The sequence below is a fragment of the Phalangium opilio genome, unplaced genomic scaffold (assembly GCF_054372755.1).
Source record: "Phalangium opilio isolate 3A_F unplaced genomic scaffold, DU_Popi_V2 ptg000053l_1, whole genome shotgun sequence".
Taxonomy (NCBI): Eukaryota; Metazoa; Arthropoda; class Arachnida; order Opiliones; family Phalangiidae; genus Phalangium; species Phalangium opilio.
In genome coordinates this window covers 2,849,353-2,861,444 of record NW_028324172.1, presented here as the reverse complement: position 1 = coordinate 2,861,444, position 12,092 = coordinate 2,849,353, and the positions used below count along the sequence as shown (strand labels likewise).

Sequence of the window (12,092 nt, the reverse complement as noted above, 5' to 3'; positions counted from 1 at the left end):
TCAAGTTTCCATAGACCTGTGCACAAAAGATTTCATGAAGATGTGCACAAAATATTTCATGGAACTATGCACAAAACATTATATATGCTTGTGCACATAAAGATTCCATAGACCTGCGCGCTAAAGATTCCATAGACCTGTGTACATAAAGATTTCATACCCATAGCACAAAACTATTCCATAACCATTTGCACAGAAATATTTCCTAGACCTGCGCACAAAACATTTCATAAAACTGTGCTGTGCACAAAAAGATTCCATTGACCTATGCACAAAATATTCTATTGGCTTTTGTATAAACATGTGACATAGACCTGTGTACAAAAATATTCCATGGACCTGTGCACAAAAACATGCCTTGGACCTGTTCAGAAACATTCCATACCCCTATATGCTCAAAAATATTCCACACCCATTTGCACAAACATTTTCCGTAGACCCGTGCACAAACAGATGCCGTAGACTAGCGCATAAACAGATTCCATAGATTTGCGCACAAATATATTACGTAGACTCGTGCACAAATAGATTCCACAGACTTGTACACAAACAGAAGTCACACGGTTTTGCACAATCCGATGTTATAGACTTGTGCACAAACAGATGTCATATGCTTGTGTAAAAAACTGATTTCATAGACTTCCTCAAAAAGAGATGTCATCGACATTTGCACAAGACATTCCGTAGACTTGTGCACATAAAGATTCTTCAGACTTGTGCACAAACATATTTTGTAGACCTGTACACACAGATACCATGGACTTGTGCAAAAATAGATGTCAAATATTTGTGCAAAAACAATACCTTAGACTTTTGCACAAACTGATGCCATAGACTTGTGCACAATCATATGTCCTAGACCGGTGTACAAAACATTCTATAGATTTGTGCACAAACATGAGTCATATACCTGTACACAATAATATTCCACGGACTTCTGCACAAAAACATTCCATATACCTGTACACAAAAAAATCAATGGACCTCTGCACAAAAATATTCCATATCCCTATGCTCAAAAATGTTCCTTACCCATTTGCACAAAAATATCACGTTCACCTGTGCACAAAACTATCACGTACACCTGTGCACAAAAATATTCGGTATCCATTTTCACAAAAATATTCCGTACACCTGTGCACAAAAATATTCCAAATCCATTTTCACCATAATATTCCATACACCTATACACAAAAATATTCCGTACACCTGTGCACAAAAAAATTCCGTACTATTGTGCATAAAAATATTCCGTACACCAATGCATAAAAATATTTCGTACACTTGTGCACAAATAGAATCACAGGCTTGTGCACAAAGAAATGTCGGAGACTCGCGCAAAAAGAGATGTTATAGACATGTGCACATCAGATTCCATAGAGTTATGCACAAACATTTTCAATGCCCCTATGCTCAAACAGATTTCAAACCCTTATGCTCAAACAGATTTCAAACCCTTATGCTCAAAAAGATTCCATACCCATTTGCACAAAAATGATACGTAGACCCGTGCTCAAAAATATTCCGTAGACCTTTGCTCAGACAGAAGTCACTCGCGTGTGCACAAACAGATGTCATAGACTTGTGCACAAAGAGATGTTATAGACTTGTTCACAAGCAGGTGTTATAGAATTGATCACAAGCAGGTGTTATAGAATTGATCACAAACAGGTGTTATAGACTTGTTCACAAACAGATGATTTAGACTTGTGCACAAACAGATGCTTTAGACTTGTGCAAAAACAGATGCTTTAGACTTGTGCACAAACAGATGTTTTAGTCTTGTGCACAAACAGATATTTTAGTCTTGTGTACAAACAGATGTTTTAGTCTTGTGTACAAACAGATGTTTTAGACTTGTGCACAAACAGATGTTTTAGGCTTGTGTACAAACAGATGTTTTAGACTTGAGCATAAACAAATGTTATTGACTTGCGCAAAAAGAGATGTCATAGAAATGAGCAAATCAGATGTCATAGAAATGAGCAAATCAGATTCCATAGACCTGTGCACAAACAGAGGTCGTAGACCGTGAACAAACAGAAGTCGTAGACCTGTGCACAAACAGAAGTTGTAGACCTGTGCAAATAAAGATTTTTCACTTGGACAAATAAAGATTCTTCAGACTTTTGTGTGCACATAATGATTCTTCAGACTTGTGTGCACATAAAGATTCTTCAGACTTATGTGCACATAAAGATTCTTCAGACTTGTGTGCACATAAAGATTCTTCAGACTTGTGTGCACATATTGATTCTTCAGACTTGTGTGCAACTAAAGATTCTTCAGACTGTGTGCACATAATGATTCTTCAGACTTGTGTGCACATAAAGATTCTTCAGACTTGTGTGCACATAAAGATTCTTCAGACTAGTGTGCACATAAAGATTCTTCAAACTTGTGCAAATAAAGATTCTTCAAACTTGTGCACATAAATATACCATAGACCCATGAACAAAAAATTCCATATACCTGTGCACAGAAGATTCCATACTCCTATACTCAAAAGGATTCCATGCAGATTTGCACAAAAACATTCCGTAGACCTGTGTAAAACAATATTCCATAGGCCTGTGTAAAACAATATTCCATAGGCCTGTGTAAAACAATATTCCAGAGGCCTGTGTAAAACAATATTCCATAGGCCTGTGCACGAAATGATTGCATAGGCCTCTGCACAAAGAGATTTTATACTCCTTTGCACAAAAATATTCTGTAGGTCTGCGCTTAAACAGATTCCGTAGACTTGTACACAAACAGATGTTATAGTTTAGACTCGTGTAAAAATTTAATTACCTATAATTGGTAATTATCTTTAATTGCTTATTTTGTTTAATTATCTTTAATTGCTTATTTTGTTTAATTAAGTTTAATCCGTACTTCGCAACTAAATTAGTTGGACGCGCAATAGTTATAATGACAATTAAGTTAGCTAATTGCCCTACCAATTTGATTATCCGCAGTAAAACGACGTAAGTCCTAGAATGACTTTCTTTATTACTTAACCCAAGCAAAAAAGTCTTAAGTTCCACAGTTTAAAGGTAAACCACGTAATTCGGAGCAGGTACTTAAAACTATTAAAAACAATACTTAAACTTTGTTTTTCGTAATGAAACAAAAATTGGCGCCCACTTTAAAAATGGGGCTTTCATTTAAGACCGTTTTCAAATCTATCAAACGTATAGTTATTTTTGTAAGGGTAGTTACAAAATGGGTAAGTTTGGAAAATTTCCCATGTTATTTCTATGGAGATTCTCTAGTTTTTCGCCAAAATCTGTGATTAATTTTATGGAAATGAAAACCACCCTTAGCAACTTTATGCTTTATAAAATAAACTGTTAGGTGGATCATCTTGAAATTTTTACCACATACTAAGGGCCCGGATTTTAGTTCAGTAGAAAAATTTCGAAACAATAAACATAATACGAAAAAAGTTAAAACCAATCCAAAAACCTTCCTTATACATTAAAGCCGTCATCAGGCCTTATCTAAGGGAGCTACCGCTCCCTTAGAATTGTCAGGTATTGTGGAAAAATTTTGCCTTTTTACGATACTTCTAAGACTTCAAAACAACGCTCCCGGGTGGGCTGGATCCACCAACCTTTCGGTTAACAGCCAAACGCGCTAACCATTGCGCCACGGAAGCTTAGAAAAAGATTGATTGTCATGTATTGTGGAAAAATTTTGCCTTTTTACGTTACTTCTAAGACTTCAAAACAAAGCTCTTGGGTGGGCTCGAACCACCAACCTTTCGGTTAACAGCCGAACGCGCTAACCATTGCGCCACGGACGCTTAGAAAATGATTGATTGTCAGGTATTGCGGAAAAATTTTGCCTTTTTACGTTACTTCTAAGACTTCAAATCAACGCTCCCGGGTGGGCTCGAACCACCAACCTTTCGGTTAACAGCCGAACGCGCTAACCATTGCGCCACGGAAGCTTAGAGAAGTATTGACTTTCACGTATTGTGGAAAAATTGTGCCTTTTCACGTTACTTCTAAGACTTCCAAACAAGGCTCCCGGTTGGGCTCGAACCACCAACCTTTCGGTTAACAGCCGAACGCTCTAACCATTGCGCCACGGAAGGTAAGAAAATGATTGATTGTCAGGTATTGGGGAAAAATTGTGCCTTTTTACGTTACTTCTAAGACTTCAAAACAACGCTCAGTGGTAGGCTCGAACCACCAACCTTTCGGTTAACAGCCGAACGCGCTAACCATTGCGCCACGGAAGCTTAGAAAAACATTGATTGTCACGTATTGTGGAAAAATTTTGCCCTTTTACGTTACTTCTAAGACGTCGAAACAACGCTCCCGGGTGGGCTCGAACCACCAACCTTTCGGTTAACAGCCGAACGCGCTAACCATTGCGCCACGGAAGCTTAGAAAAAGACTGATTGCCGCGTATTGTGGAAAAATTTTGCCTTTTTACGTTACTTCTAAAACTTCAAAACAACGCTCCCGGGTGGGCTCGAACCACCAACCTTTCGGTTAACAGACGAACGCGCTAACCATTGCGCCACGGAAGCTTAGAGAAATATTGACTTTCACGTATTGTGGAAAAATTGTGCCTTTTCACGTTACTTCTAAGACGTCCAAACAACGCTCCCGGGTGGGCTCGAACCACTAACCTTTCGGTTAACAGCCGAACGCGCTAACCATTGCGCCACGGAAGCTTAGAGAAATATTGAGTTTCACGTATTGTGCCTTTTTACGTTACTTCTAATACTTCCAAACAACGCTCCCGGTTGGACTCGAACCACCAACCTTTCGGTTAACAGCCGAACGCGCTAACCATTGCGCCACGTCAGCTAAGAAAATGATTGATTGTCAGGTATTGCGGAAAAATTGTGACTTTTTACGTTACTTCTAAGACTTCAAAACAACGCTCAGTGGTAGGCTCGAACCACCAACCTTTCGGTAAAGAGCCGAACGCGCTAACCATCGCGCCACGGAAGCTTAGAAAATGGTTGATTGTCAGGTATTGTGGAAAAATTTTGCCCTTTTACGTTACTTCTAAGACTTCAAAACAACGCTCCCGGGTGGGCTCGAACGACCTCGCTTTCGGTTAACAGCCGAACGCGCTAACCATTGCGCCACGGAAGCTTAGAAAAAGATTGATTGTCATGTATTGTGAAAAATTTTGCCTTTTTACGTTACTTCTAAGACTTCAAAACAAAGCTCTTGGGTGGGCTCGAACCACCAACCTTTCAGTTAACAGCCGAACGCGCTAACCATTGCGCCACGGAAGCTTAGAAAAACATTGATTGTCACGTATTGTGGAAAAATTTTGCCTTTTTACGTTACTTCTAAGACGTCAAAACAACGCTCCCGGGTGGGCTCGAACCACCAACCTTTCGGTTAACAGCCGAACGCGCTAACCATTGCGCCACGGAAGCTAAGAAAAATATTGATTGTCACGTATTGTGGAAAAATTTTGCCAATTTGAAGCGAGTGAAGGAGCTTTCATTGTTGTTATCTTGTTCGGAAAATTAGCAGTAGAGAAAATAGTTAAATGTAAAAGGTTTGTAGTGAATAAAGAAAGCCATAAGTTATCTAACACAAAATGAACACTATTGTCTCCTCATGTAATGGTTTCGTAATTATCGTGAAGTAAGAGGATATAATCGACACTGTTCCATGAGGTTATAAAAAGAGCTTCATACAGGGTTATTCTGATAACCATGTTGTAAATTAGCCTAAAGGGTGTGTTTTTAGATCACACTTAGTGAAAATAGTCAAAGAACATGGGGTCTAAAAGATTTAATTTCGGGCAAATTCATGGGTGTTTACTAATTTCTTGAAGTCTTACTTAACTTAAACCTACTTTGCGAAAACAACCTGCGTCGTAAAAATCTATTTCAAGGGAGAATAAACAAATGTTGAACATTATTGCACTTCAATGCCTGCACTTGTGAAAATGGGTTTTAACAGTATTTATAATGATACCTTAACTGAGATTAAACAGGAATTTTCACTCTTATATTTTTAAGGTCAAAAGTAATGGAAAAAATTTCATTACGTTAATGAACATTTTTCATTTAAAAGTTCGTTACTAAGATATCTTGATTAAAGGGATATGAAATGATCAAGAAAAAGGTTATACAATATTTACCGTTTCGAATATGTTTAGACAAGAGGTTGCACTAAATCCCCAGTTGGCTCAGAAACAAAAGCAATTTTGGTCTCATGGATCTATTCGATAATAAGTATTTCATTTAAGTGTTGTTTCTAACTTATTTCTTGGTTTACATTTTTACACAATTTAAGTTTCATCGTGAACATAACAATACACTTGGTTATAAGTTAATAAAATCTGGGAAAATATAGCCTTATACTGGGTTTAATAACTGTCACCAATGCCACTAAAAGTAGCTGACACTACCGAGAAGCTAGTGCTGTTTGGATGGATACCACTAACGATTTTACTACTGAACTGTCGAGAAAGTCTAATTTAGTGTCCTCTCAATATGAATGCGCGATAACCATTTTCTTGAGAACTTTTACTTGGCGTCTTATCAATTATTTGAATGTCTTTCACTTGTTAAAATTCAAAGATTTTGTACCAAGTTTCGACGATAAAACAGTTCAGAATAGGAGCTGTTTTTAATTCAAACGATTGGAATCACCGAATGACTGCAAAAAGGAATTTAACAATTTTCTACATTGATCAGTATTATGTTAACTTTTACTTTTAAGGCTACATTATCAACCTTTCAATAACAGTGTCAAGTCTCTTTCACGGTTTTTCAAGAGTCTAGAGGCTCGTTTAAGTACACCTTTCATTATCTTGTTTTACGTAATATAAGTATTTCTTTGCCCGTTTTTGTTTAGCATTTAAATCAGTATGATATTGATCGAAACTTTGAACGCGCTTTCGGCTTCGCTTGGGGATCATGTGCATTTCGTTTTTTTGTCGAACGTGTTACAAAGATATGAGATTTACAAAACTGTTGCCAACACAAAAGTACTCTCATAGATTTAGGGCGTTGTCCAATAAAATTGAAGAGTGTAGTTTAGTGATTTTATAGTGAAAGCTTCAGTTATTGAATGGTTTTTTGTTCATTTCTTGGGATAGCTTTGAAATGCGTTCTATAAAACTACGAGATAGGTAGAATTCACATGGGCTGAGAGAGGTAGGGGTAAGTGGTTCGTTTTAACAGACGCCGCTAAACCAATGGTGGCCCAGTAGTCCTTATTTTTAATACAAATTAAGTGCTAATTATTCTGTAATAAGAGATCATTTATTTTTCTTAATATTTATGCTAATTTATACGTATTAATTGATGAATGAAATTACCTGCGATCGAATTCAATTCGATTGGACAGAACATTCAATGAAATTCTGATTAGAAATTAGTATTAGAATGAAGTATTACATTGAAGAGAAAAGATATATCATCGACTATTTAAGAGCTAGGTAATAAAATTAACGTTTAATGGTGAAAAACTATTTACAAATTAATATGTTAAACAAAACTTGACATTTTCAATTAGAAACTTAATTTGTTTATGCGATTGCAAGTTGAGTGCGTCTGTCCTTAAATTTGTTTTAAGTACATTTAATAATAAGTAGTTTTTGGACGCTTGGTTATCACCAAAGTTCCTCTTAACAAGTCACGTAAATAAATTTCCGTATAAGATAGGTGTCGTTGATGATGGGGAGGGGGCGTGTTAGTTTCGTTTGTGCTTATGTAGTACAGTATTCAAGCTTTCTAACTCGCTAAGGTAATATTCGAGATGGCCCAATTTTCGGGGTAAATTAAGTTCTTAGCTACGCCTAGCTAAATAGGAATATAAGGTGATTGTTGCTTCACAGTAAATTATAACAAAAGCGTGAACCGTTGACCAGAAAATATTATCTCATTCTAGCTACTGTGCCCGCATTCCCTATCGCCGGCGCTAAACCCCAAAACCGAAGTTTAGAGAAAATATTTTGATATTACACCGTTTCAATATATGGGCTTCGATACAACCGTTTATCAAATTAAACCTAAACTTGAGGGTTAATTGCCGCAATCTAACCGGGTGAATTCTTTGAGGATGACAATGTTTATCTGCCAATACTTCCAAGAGCTGGAAGAGGGTCTTTTCATAACAAGGGTTCCGATAAACTTGTCTTACGTCCATTCGAAGTCAGGAAAACTGCTGTTAACTTATACCATAGATGTAATCATGCTGTAATGTTTATTCTTTCGCAATTCTTTCCCATTACGAGCTCCGAGCTGCTGGTACATTTTGCCTAATTCGGTTTCTATCCACTCTTTCATTTTTTTCGTGTACCCGCGCTACAAACACACAGACAGACAGACCCACATACAAAACACCATCAAAAAGCTAGGTTTGGTTACATAAGCACTCCCGAAATTTTGGTATAAACAAGGCTCAAAATGTTTAAGCTCGTGTTTCATATAAGCAATGCCATACTAAGTTCAAGAATATTTGCGTAGGAAAATTCTGAATTGGCAAATAAGTTAATACTTAATAATACTGAGACATGCAGAGATTTAACAGTAAAGGAATATGCCAATCTGTCGGAAAACGTAAGTACAAATTAAGAAATAAATGAAAGTACCGAATATAAATTTTACTTCTTTTTCTCTCTCGAAATTTTTGATTTACAAGTGTATGCAATTTGTTTTCAGATTTTGCACAGTTACCATACTGCTCTTCAACTTGGTAGAGTTGTGGTAAACCGCATTACGAAAACTCGAATAAGTGAGCCAATTTTCTTTGATTATGATGAAGCCATCACTATATCTAATCCAGTCCTAAAAGAAACCACAAGTCTACAGTTCTTAATGATCGACTGGAAAGTTAGTAAAATTTGCATTATTTCTTTAACGAGTTAAATGTAAAAGTATTGAAGGTAACGCTTTAAAAGTAAAGGTAACGATTAGTGAAACTAACTGGGAAAAACTGAAATAGCTTAGATCGGCAAATTCATGGGTGTTTACGAATTTCGTGACGTCTTATTGATTTTTATCAGAAGACTTAAACCTACCTTCATTATTCGAAAAGAACCTGCGTCGCAAAATCAATTTCAAGGGAGAATAAACAAATGTTGAACATTATTGCACTTCAATGACTGCACTTGTGAAAATAGACGTTTAAAGAGATACGTTAACTTAGACAAAACAGGAATTAACGCTCTTTTATATTTCCTTTAAGGTGAAACAAAATGGAAAACTTCATTACGTGCTGTAAATGTTAATCAACATTTTAAGCAATGTATTATTTATAAGCATAGTGCTTGCAAAGATATGTTCGTTACTAAGATATCTTGATTAAAGGGGTATGAAATGATCAAGAAAAAGGTTATACAGTATTTACCGTTTCGAATATGTGTTACGCAAGAGGTTGCACTAAAAATCCCCAGTTTTGATCTCATGGATCTATTCGATAATATTTGATCTTAATAATGGGTTTAATAACTGTCACCAATGGCACTAAAAGTACTGACACTATCGGGACTCTAGTGTCGTTTGGATGGATACCACTAACGATTTTACTATACCTAACTTTCGCGAAAGTCTAATTTAATGTCTTCTCAATATGAATGTGCGATATCCACTCTCTTGAGAACTTCTACTTTACGTATTATCAATTACTTGCATTTCTTCCAATAGTGAAAACTCCCAAGATTTTGTACCAAGTTTCGTTGAAAAAACAATTTAGAATTTTCAATTTTAATTTAAAACATTGGAATTACCGAATGACTGCAAAAAGGAACTTAACAATTTTCTACATTGATCAGTATTACGTTAAATTTTACTTTAAGGCTACGAAACCAACTTCTCAATAATAGTGTCAAGTTTCTTTCACGCTTTTAGGAATCTAGATGCTCATTTAAGTACACACTTCGCTATCTTGTTTTACGGAATATAAGTATTTCTTAGCCTATTTTGTTGAATAATTAAAACAGTATGATATTGATCGAAACTTGGAACGCAATTTCTGCTCGGGGATTTGATGCATTTCGTATTCGTCAAACATGTTACAAAGATACGAGATTAACAAAACTGTTTCTAACACAAAAGTACTCTCAGAGATTTGGGGAGTTGTCCAATAAAATTGCAGAGTTTAGTGATAACTTTAGTTATGCATTAAATTTCTGATTATAAATTAATATCCGAAGATGAAGTTTCACGTTGAAGAGAGACAATATATGATCGACTATTTTAGAGCTAGGTATTAAAATGAACATTTAACTGTGCGAAGTTATTTTCCATTTAATCTTTTAAACAAAACTTGATATTTTCAATTAGGAACTTCATTTGTTTAAGCGAATGCAATTTCGTCGCTAAAATCTATAAATTCATTGTAAGTAATTTAAATAATTTGTTGTGTTTTTGGAGGCTCGCTTTTCACCAAAGTTCTTTTCTTAAAAATTGGGCTTTAAGTTGCAATTTTGCTTTAAATCAAAGCTAAACGGATTCAACTCGTCTTTCTTGTAAGCGATATTATACTAAGTTTGAAAGCTTTGCTTTTAGGAAAATTCTGACTTGGCAAATAAGTTAATGCTTAATAAGACTGAGACATGCAGAGATTTAACCGTAAAGGAGTATGCCAATCTCTCCGATAACGTAAGTACAAAGCAACAAATAAAGTTTTGTTTCAAAATATTCTATTTACAGTGTATGGAATTTCTGTTCAGATTCTGCACTTTCACAGAACAGCTCTTGCTCTTGGCAGCGTTGTGAAAAACCCGTATACGAAAACTCGAATAAAAAAGCCAATTTTCTTTGATTTTGAGGAAGCCAACGTTATTTCTAATCCAGTCATAAAAGAAACCACAAGTTTACAGTTCTTAGTGATCGACTGGAAAGTTAGTAAATATTAGTATTGCTACCGTCGGCAGCAATTTCCAGCCGCCTTCACCGATGGTACAAATCTCAGTATTAGGGGTTGTCTTTTGGTTTCTCCTAGGGCTGTGCGAATACTCGAATTTTCGAATAGTATTCGTTTAATTCGAATCGATTATTCGATTCGACGAATCGAATTTGCCATTTGGAGAAAAACGAGTATTCGAATTAACAAAAGATTATTCGAAAAGAAATTCGAATAACCGATTTACATACGAATTCAGCTCCCTAAACCGAATAATCGCTTCCAAGGGGCTAAATTCGAATAGAAAACGAGTATTCGATTAGAAATGGGAGGGACTGTGGTCACATGACATATATGAAGCTGTTTCGTTTATGGAATTTCATTGCGATTGCGCAATTCGCGATGTTTTGTTTTTCTCTCACAAATTACTCAGTCTTAGGAAAAATTCCATTCTATGGGGGAACTACAATATTTTTAGACTGCTACGTGTATTTAGGAAACGATTAATTGTTTTGAAAAGAATATCCGTCTGATAAAACCGAGTATTAAAATTTTCGAGTACTATTTTAAAAAACTAGTACTGCTAGGTGTATTTAGAAAACGATTAATCGCTTTGAAACGAATATTCGTCTGGTAAAACCGATTAATCGAAAAAAAACGAGTACTCGAACCAGAAATTTTGTTAAACGAGTAATATTCGTTTGAACGAGTACTCAATTCGGATTTCGAAAAGGAGATTTACTATTCGATTCGTATTCGATTCGGTTTGAAAAACCACTATTCGCACAGCCCTAGTTTCTCCTAGCACACGACATAGCCCATTTGAATATTGCGCTCACGTACCCAAGCATATCGCGCTATATGTTGGCAGCTTGCGTCTGTGAGCGCAGTATTCGAGTAGGCTATACACTAAATGAGCTCCTCCTATCGCTGAAAAAGGAGCGACTTATGATTAGTGAATAAAGTCATGTTATATGCTTGAAAGGTCGGTTAATTATTCTTTTCTATAAAATTTTAATGGACCCTGACTCATAATTGACTCTTTAGTACCATAAGCTCATAAGATATGTTTCATAAGTTTGTCATTAGTTAATGAGCAGTTGTCATGAAGTGACGTAGATCATAGTTTCTAGTAAGCGACGCTTGGTGAGGCGATGTGAAAGCCTTGGTAAAATGGACTGCAAAACCGAGTTTAGTCAATTCTCGCTTGTCGTTCTCATACAAGCTCGAGCTGTCTCTAGCATTTCTTAGTATAGGTAGTGT

General features: G+C 36.1%; 3 non-coding genes across 3 annotated transcripts; all 3 read right to left on the bottom strand.

Moving 5' to 3' along the window:
• Nucleotides 1-3,867: 3,867 nt before the first annotated feature.
• TRNAN-GUU (transfer RNA asparagine (anticodon GUU)) lies at nt 3,868-3,940 on the bottom strand. The gene has a single exon. It is a non-coding gene; the product is annotated as a tRNA-Asn (tRNA).
• Nucleotides 3,941-4,308: 368 nt separating this feature from the next.
• Nucleotides 4,309-4,381, bottom strand: TRNAN-GUU (transfer RNA asparagine (anticodon GUU)). Its single transcript has one exon. It is a non-coding gene; the product is annotated as a tRNA-Asn (tRNA).
• A 944-nt stretch (nt 4,382-5,325) lies between these two features.
• TRNAN-GUU (transfer RNA asparagine (anticodon GUU)) lies at nt 5,326-5,398 on the bottom strand. The gene has a single exon. It is a non-coding gene; the product is annotated as a tRNA-Asn (tRNA).
• Between the last annotated feature and the right edge of the window lie 6,694 nt (nt 5,399-12,092).